General features: G+C 46.1%; 1 long non-coding RNA gene across 1 annotated transcript; it reads left to right on the top strand.

Moving 5' to 3' along the window:
• Positions 920-3,999, top strand: LOC110255399. The gene is made up of 2 exons (XR_002335535.1): positions 920-1,783; positions 3,763-3,999. It is a non-coding gene; the product is annotated as an uncharacterized LOC110255399 (long non-coding RNA).

Here is a 7,556-nt window from a genome sequence, read left to right as displayed (position 1 = left end):
TGTAGAACTAAAACCCCCAACAAATAACTTTTTTTTTTTTTTTTTCCTTTTTGTTCCCAGGCTAGGGGTCTAATCGGAGCTGTAGCCACCAGCCTACACCAGAGCCACAGCAACTCGGGATCTGAGCCGAATCTGCGACATATACAGCTCACGGCAACGCCGGATCCTTAACCCACTGAGCAAGGCCAGGCATCAAACCCGCAACCTCATGGTTCCTAGTTGGATTCGTTAACCACTGAGCCACGACAGGAACTCCCAGTGTTCGGTATCTTTTCATATGTTTGTAAAAATATAATACTGAGGCAGAATAATAACTCAAGATAGTCAGTGGAGGAGCATGGGCTTCATTTTTTGATATGACTGTTGATTAACATTTGTGGTTTAAGGGCTTCAGGGAATAACATCCCACAGGCCTTTCCTCTCCTCCCCAGGCGACCGTCGGTACCCCTCCACCGGGCCCCCCCCCCAGGCGGTCTGATGCACGAGGTTATCGGCGCGGGGGCGTCGCCGCGGGGAGGACGCGGGAGTGGGTCGGACACTTTATTTATACAGCGCTTTTACAATATTTTTAAATATCCAACCAGTCATCAAACTTCGAGAGGCTTGTGATTAATTTTAGTTGTTCTGGTTATGTTTGTCTGTCTCTGGTGGACATATTACCAGATATAATCAGGATTCAACATTTGTGCACGCCGATCTACTGGTCGTTAGGCGATTGACTTCTCTTTTTATCTTATGCAGCAGGTTACAGAGCAAAAGCAGTAGAGCAGTTCAGAAGTTCAACATAGAGCACATACTCAGGCTGTTCCCTTCACAAATTTTACAGACAGAAAGCAGCCTAAAAAGCAAAAGTATGATTTACTATAGGAACAGGTCTGGAATCGAGGCATTAAGCTTCTTAACTCCTGGTTGGGAGTCAGTTGCATTTCATCTTCAGACATAACCCCCTGTGACTCAGTTTACGGGAAGAAAAGGGCAAAGAAACCCTGAGACTTAGGGGACATGTCCACCCCTAAGACCCCTATTGAACAAGCACTAATAGAGGTAACTGGGCAAGGGCAATGGGAGAAAACCACAGCTTTCTGGACCTCATATTGGTAACCCCCATCTTTATGGGATTAAAAACACCTATAGGACAATAGAGAGGGGGACTCATCTTCCCCCTCCCAGCTGTCCTGGGAGCTGTTTGCTTTCCTGTAATAAAGACTTTGCTTGCTTGCTGCCTGTGTGTTCTCAAAATTCATTCTTTGGCTCTGTGAACAAGAACCTGGATTTGGTAACATCTTTCTGGCATCAATACCATAATTGGTAATGACACATGTATGAAGAAAATGCACAGGTTGTTCCTGTCGTGGCTCAGCAGTCACAAACCTGACCAGTACCCAGGACCTGGCTTGATCCCTATACTTGCTCAGGAGGTTAAGGATCTGGCATTGCCACGAGCTGTGTGTGGTGTAGATCACAGATGCAGCTCAGATCTGGAGTTGCTGTGGCTGTGGCTAGGCTGGCAGCTGTAGCTCTGATTCAACCCCTAGCCTGGGAACCTCCATGTGTGGCCCTAGAAAGTAAACAACAACAAAAAAAAGTTGGGGTAAGAGAGAATTCACTGTCTCTGCCTGACTGCTCTCAAACGAGGGCATTAGTCTTCTGCTTCTGGACTGGAACTTACACTTTTGGTTCTTCGGATTCTCAGGACTTTGAACTCATTCTGGAACTACACCACTGGCTCTCCTGGATCTCCAGCTTACAGACACATCATGGACTTCTCAGCCTCCATAAGCATGTAAGCTAATTCCATATAATACATTTCTTTATATCTACTCAAACAAATACTATTAGTTCTCTTTCTCTGGAGAACCCTGATACAGTGGTAAAGAGGAAGTGATGATTTCTAGGGTCAGCGATATTCAGTGACCTTTCTAAGATATATTGACCATAATGAGATGAGAGGTAGGAGTCAGAAATCTTTAAAGTAGGCTGTTCCAACATTCAACACTACTATATAACTATAAATGAAAGAGTTGAAGGGCCGTAAAATACCTTGACTATCAGCCCACTATTGACTGGCTTTAGCAATAAAAGTCAGACTGTATACAGACCAAAAAAAAGAACCCCAAAACACAAAGCAGAGGAGTTCCCATTGTGGCGCAGCAGAAACTAATCTGACTAGGAACCACGAGGCCTCGCTGAGTGGGTTAAGGATCCAGCGTTGCCATGGGCGGTGGTGTAGGTCACAGACATGGCTTGAATCTGGTGTTGCTGTGGCTGTGGCTAGGCTGGCATCTGTAGCTCCAATTGAACCGGTAGCCTGCGAACCTCCATATGCTGTGGGTGTGGCCTTAAAAAAGCAAAACAAGGAGTTCCCGTCGTGGCGCAGTGGTTAACGAATCCGACTAGGAACCATGAGGTTGCAGGTTCGGTCCCTGCCCTTGTTCAGTGGGTTAACGGTCCGGCGTTGCTGTGAGCTGTGGTGTAGGTTGCAGACGCAGCTCGGATCCTGCGTTGCTGTGGCTCTGGCGTAGGCCGGTGGCTACAGCTCCGATTCAACCCCTAGCCTGGGAACCTCCATATGCCTCGGGAGCGGTCCAAGAAATAGCAACAACAACAACAACAACAAGACAAAAAGACAAAAAATAAATAAATAAATAAATAAATAAAAGCAAAACAAAAAACAAAGCATGAAGCAGACTGGTTTCAAGACCAAAATGGTGTGGTCAGAGCTGGATGAGTGGACTAGAATGACACTGTAACCTGAAAAAGTGTCGGCAGTGGTGAGGCACTACTGAGATCTAGAGCCAAAGGTCTGATACAGTCAATAAGCCAGGAGACGGGGGGAGGCCATGCCTTGTGCTCGTGGCCTCACTCAAGGGTAGACAAACAGGAGTCATAAGCCTGGCATGCAGTGGTAGCCTCTGCGTCGGAAGCATAAGCTTTTCAGCTTTGTGCCTAGGCTGCGATGGTGCGTGTGATGCCATGTCAGGTGTGATGATGGGTCCAGGCAACAATGGTAGATACCTGGGTGGTACAGGAAGCTTGATTATAGTTGGTCTCATCAAAGAAAGTGTCCTCTTTGAATAAGCCATGAATGACCCAGACAATTCAATTAATAGCTGTAATTCACTTCTACTTTGGGGCCCCGAGGAAGAGTATCTTGGACAGTCTGCAATCTTCTAAGTGAAAGACTAAAAGACCCGGTCACTGGCAACAGCCCCAGAATCAATAAAAATGACAACCTATCCAGGTCCTAGGAATATTGTCTAAGGTAAGGGTGGCAGTTTTCAATACAGCCCTTTGTCCTGATCAAGCCCTCAGCATAGTCAGTCTTCCAGAATTCTCACTGGGCGCCAAAAGCTTGCCGCTCAGCCGGACCATCAGTGAACCAGGCCCTTGGAGAAGTCTCTGAACCAAGGGGCCCAGTGAGCTAGTAGCTTTGCTTCACACGGCCGGAGGGGAATACCTTTCCTCTGAAGGAATAGCTGTCATTTTTCATGGAAAACTAAGATGCTGAGGCTGGCCACATCCCAGCCATTTCCACTTGACTAGGCGACTGCTGGGCTTTCTTGTTAGTTGTCAAATCTGAGTTGATATGGCTTCCATGGGTCAAATGTTTGGTTTCAGCAAGAGCTCTGTAATAGCCTAATCGTAATTCCTTTTTTATTTGGTATTTGCAAAAATACACCGTTGTACTGGGAAGTGGCCTGAGTGCTCCAGCAGTCACCAAGTTTGCAACTAAAGCTGTGATTTTCATTTCTTTCTTCTCAGAATTCCATATTGTTTTTTTTGGTGGAAGACTCAAGAGGAGACAGAGGCCACTTCTCTCTATGCAGAGGTAGTCCCTGAATGGGAGACTTAGAGCATTCACAGTTCAATCAAATGTACAACTGACGGCAGTAACACACGGATGTGAAAGCCACAAAATATTAGTACGCTGAATCCATTTAGAGGGTCCCCCTACAGCTCATTTTAATTTTCCTTTCCTATTGCAAATTTTGTCCAAACCCCACCAGAATTCAGGCACTTTCTCCTCCTCCATGGGAAGCCAAACCAAGCAGTTTAAAATAGGCAGGCTGCAGGCTATAGCCATTGTGAGACTAGGACTCTCCCAGCCAAGAGTGTGGGGACATCACAGGAGTGGGAGGAGCAGCCTACAGGGGCAGCTGGGTCAGTGAAAAGGCCTTTTCTCCTGACTCCTGCTCGGGGATCAGTGCTGCCTCTTCCCTACTTCTTGGCTCTGACATGCACCTGTGGCTCAGGGATGCTATTTTGTTTGGAGCCCCCACCCCCACCCCCCACACCACACCACTGTGGATCTGCCCCCAGTCCTTGGCACTTACGACCATTCCTATGCCCAGGGTTCCCTGTCCTCAAGCGACAAAGTAGTATGGTGACTTAGATGCTTATATTCAATTGTGTTATAAAAGGGGAATCCCTCCCCTCCTCAAAGATCCCCCCACATACCCCGCTTCTTTCCTTAAAGCAGGAGAAGGAGTGGGAGGGATCAGGTCATGTACTTACTTTTGTTTCAGGTAGTCACCTGCTTGGACTGAACAAACTCTCAGGATTTTTGGTCCATTCAAAGCTCTATATCCTAACTGCTGACACCACTTACTTCACTTTTGGGGCACCCTTTCCTCATCAATCACAACCATTCTGCTACATACCTGGGGCCACAGGCTCGCTGCCTCATTGTCAAAACATCCTTTCCTTCTCCTGCACCAAGGAGAACGAGCAACAACCTAAGTACCAGCTGGGCAGTGTTTCAGTCCTACCTCCTGCTGCTTAGTCTCAGAACATTAATATGCAAGACAGCCAAGGACCCTTACTTCCCTCCTCACTCAGCAGTATTTGCTACCAGACCCCAAATTATCTTCTCAAATCCTCACCTGGCCCATGACCTTTCTCTTCTGGAAAGGCTTGTCAGGATACCATCCCTTTTACCAAATCGTCAAGAGTAGTGCATGAAGGGTCTCGAATTTCATCCTACTTGCAAACTAACAGGTTAACTTATTATTTTTTCATGGATATTGGCAGATGACATGAGACTCCGGATCAGAGACAAAGAACTTTATTACTTAGAGCGCAGCAAGCAGTAAGAAGCACCTTTGTGCCAGTTCCCATCCCCGCTCCCCAACAAAAGCGTCACGGGTAGGTCTAGATGGATGCCTCAACCTGCAGTGGGTTGTGTCACAGGAAAAAAAACTCTGAGCTTAAGGGAGTCAGCACTTTCACAGTAAAGAGTGGGCCAACGTGCTCCCAGGGAAGAGACGTGACCTCCTCTCTCCAGGTTGCTAACTACCAACACAACACTGAGTTACGGCCCAGGCAAAGAGTGGGCAGGCTCTCGAGTTCACACAAAGCAAGAACGTGCAGGGATGCTCAGGGCTCTTGGCCGACTGCCTCTCCCAAGGCTTTCTCCTTCTCCAGGGGGTCACCTGCCACAGCATTATAAACCAAGTCCCGGGCACTAAGAGCCTGGACACTATTTGATGGTTTCCCAGAAAAGTCTGTCAGTCACAGGGAAATATTCCCAGAGCCAAAGCTCCCTTACAGCAGCCAAGACCCACTGCAAAAAAATTCTGACGCCTTTACTACTGCCTCTGAACGGATCTAAAGCTGGCGTGATAAACTATGGGAAGAGGCTGGCTACAAGACAACCTACCATTGCCACCCCTCCTCACCCGAGCCAACCAGCCCAAGTTCTAACAGTTCACATGGTTTCTGTGCACAGAGGTAGGGACGCCCCTCCTTTCACGCTTGTGCAGGTGTGTCTCTGTCGGGAAGCAGGAGGAACCTGCTGTCCACCTGGGATGAACACTAGCGTCCGCAGTTTCAATGGGTGGATGACTGCTCGATTACTGAGGAAGTCCTCCTGCTCAGAGGAGACAGAGCACCATCGAGCAGCTTCTGAGCAACTCCCAGTACTAAGAGCCCACAACCACCTCCCCAATCCTCATGAACAGGCAATAATGTGTTTAAAACATTATTTTGAGAAGCAGGTCATAGACAACACCCGACTGGCGTGAAAGATCCATGGCATAAAAAAAGGTTAAGAATCCTTGTCAGTTATTCTTGAAGAGGTTGTGGATATCAGCGGAGTTATCTGAGCACGTGTGCTTTCAGGCTAGTGAAGAATATTCTATTTAAAAACATTAGGGGCTGTCAGTGGGGACAGGATATATTTTTACAAAAAATACTGTGGTATTAGCAGTTTTCTGATAACTTCCAACAGGGAGACAGGGTTTGGGTCAGGGAGGAGAGGTGTCTAGTCATGGGTGGAGACACGGTAGAAAGTTGGAAAGAGAAAGCTCAAAATTGAGTAGAAACCTGGGACTCAAGGAGAAATACAACTTGGGTGTATTCAAAGGAACTTTTACATTTTCTTCCATTCCTTAACATTGTTCTGAAGCAAAAAGAGTTGTTTCTAAAGATATAGGAAAACACGAATTATCAAACACACATTAGCAGCTCAAATTTGCAAATGCAAATGAAAAACAGCTGTCTTTCCCCACTCTCTTCTGCATTCTTAAACCTTTGGAAGACTTAAGTCCACCCTAGACAGGTGTGAGGAGTAGAGAAACAGGAGGAAAATTCGACGGATGTCAGGGTTTCCTGGTGAGAGGGGGGCTGCAGACCTACTAAAAAGAGTTAAGAATAGCCCAGCAACATTCAGAACTGGCTGGAGTGACCACTCGGTTAAAACGTGTCAAAACCCAGCCAGAGGGGCTCTGCAGCTTTACCAAGGGCACCCACACTGAGGCTTGAGCACATTCAAGTGATGGGAAACTGTCCTGAAATCCCGTAATTGGGAAGGTGGGGTGGTGGGGGTACTGCAAGAGGACCATGTGGCTGGACTGCTAACCCACTTCTTTATTTATCAAATTGATACTGCCTTAACTGGTTACTGGAATCAGGGAAAAACCTTCAGCGATCCATACAGCCTAAGAAATTTCCAAGTGGGGCTTATGGGCAGATTTAAGGGATTACAGGATTCATATTTGATTAAAACATTCATCAGAAATGTTTTTATATGTGGGCATTTCAAGGGGGTTAAGGAGCCTCCATAATCTGAAAGTATACATATCTGAAACCTCTTTGACAGGTTCAGACACTTAGTCCTAGAAAATGAATGAGATTTGCCCAAGGTCACAAATTAGAACAGAGCTAGAAACAGCCCAGGTCTTTTGTCTCTCACTTGAGGACCTCTTTACCTGCCCCCAACTCTCCCAAACCAATTTCCTTCCTTGGGATAGTGAAAAACTAAACTACAGACAAACATATCAAGTAATAGGGAAATAGTTAAAACTATTTCTACTATGGAATACTATGCAGCTATTAAAAATGCATGTGACCTATGTATAGTGACAAGTACCTAAGAAATATTAAGTTAAAAAACAACATATTTCAACATAATTCAACCTCATTTTAAAAAATGTGAAAATTTTTACCATATACAAACATAAAAAATGTTTGTATATGGTAAAGAAAAAGGTAAAACTGGTGTGAAAGAATTCCAGAGTCATCATGGGGGGGGGAGGCATTATTCCCTGTCTCTAACC

Source organism: Sus scrofa, chromosome 9, assembly GCF_000003025.6.
Source record: "Sus scrofa isolate TJ Tabasco breed Duroc chromosome 9, Sscrofa11.1, whole genome shotgun sequence".
In the NCBI taxonomy this organism is placed as follows: Eukaryota; Metazoa; Chordata; class Mammalia; order Artiodactyla; family Suidae; genus Sus; species Sus scrofa.
The sequence above is the reverse complement of the archived record's forward strand: the minus strand, read 5'-3'. Positions and strand labels throughout refer to the sequence as shown.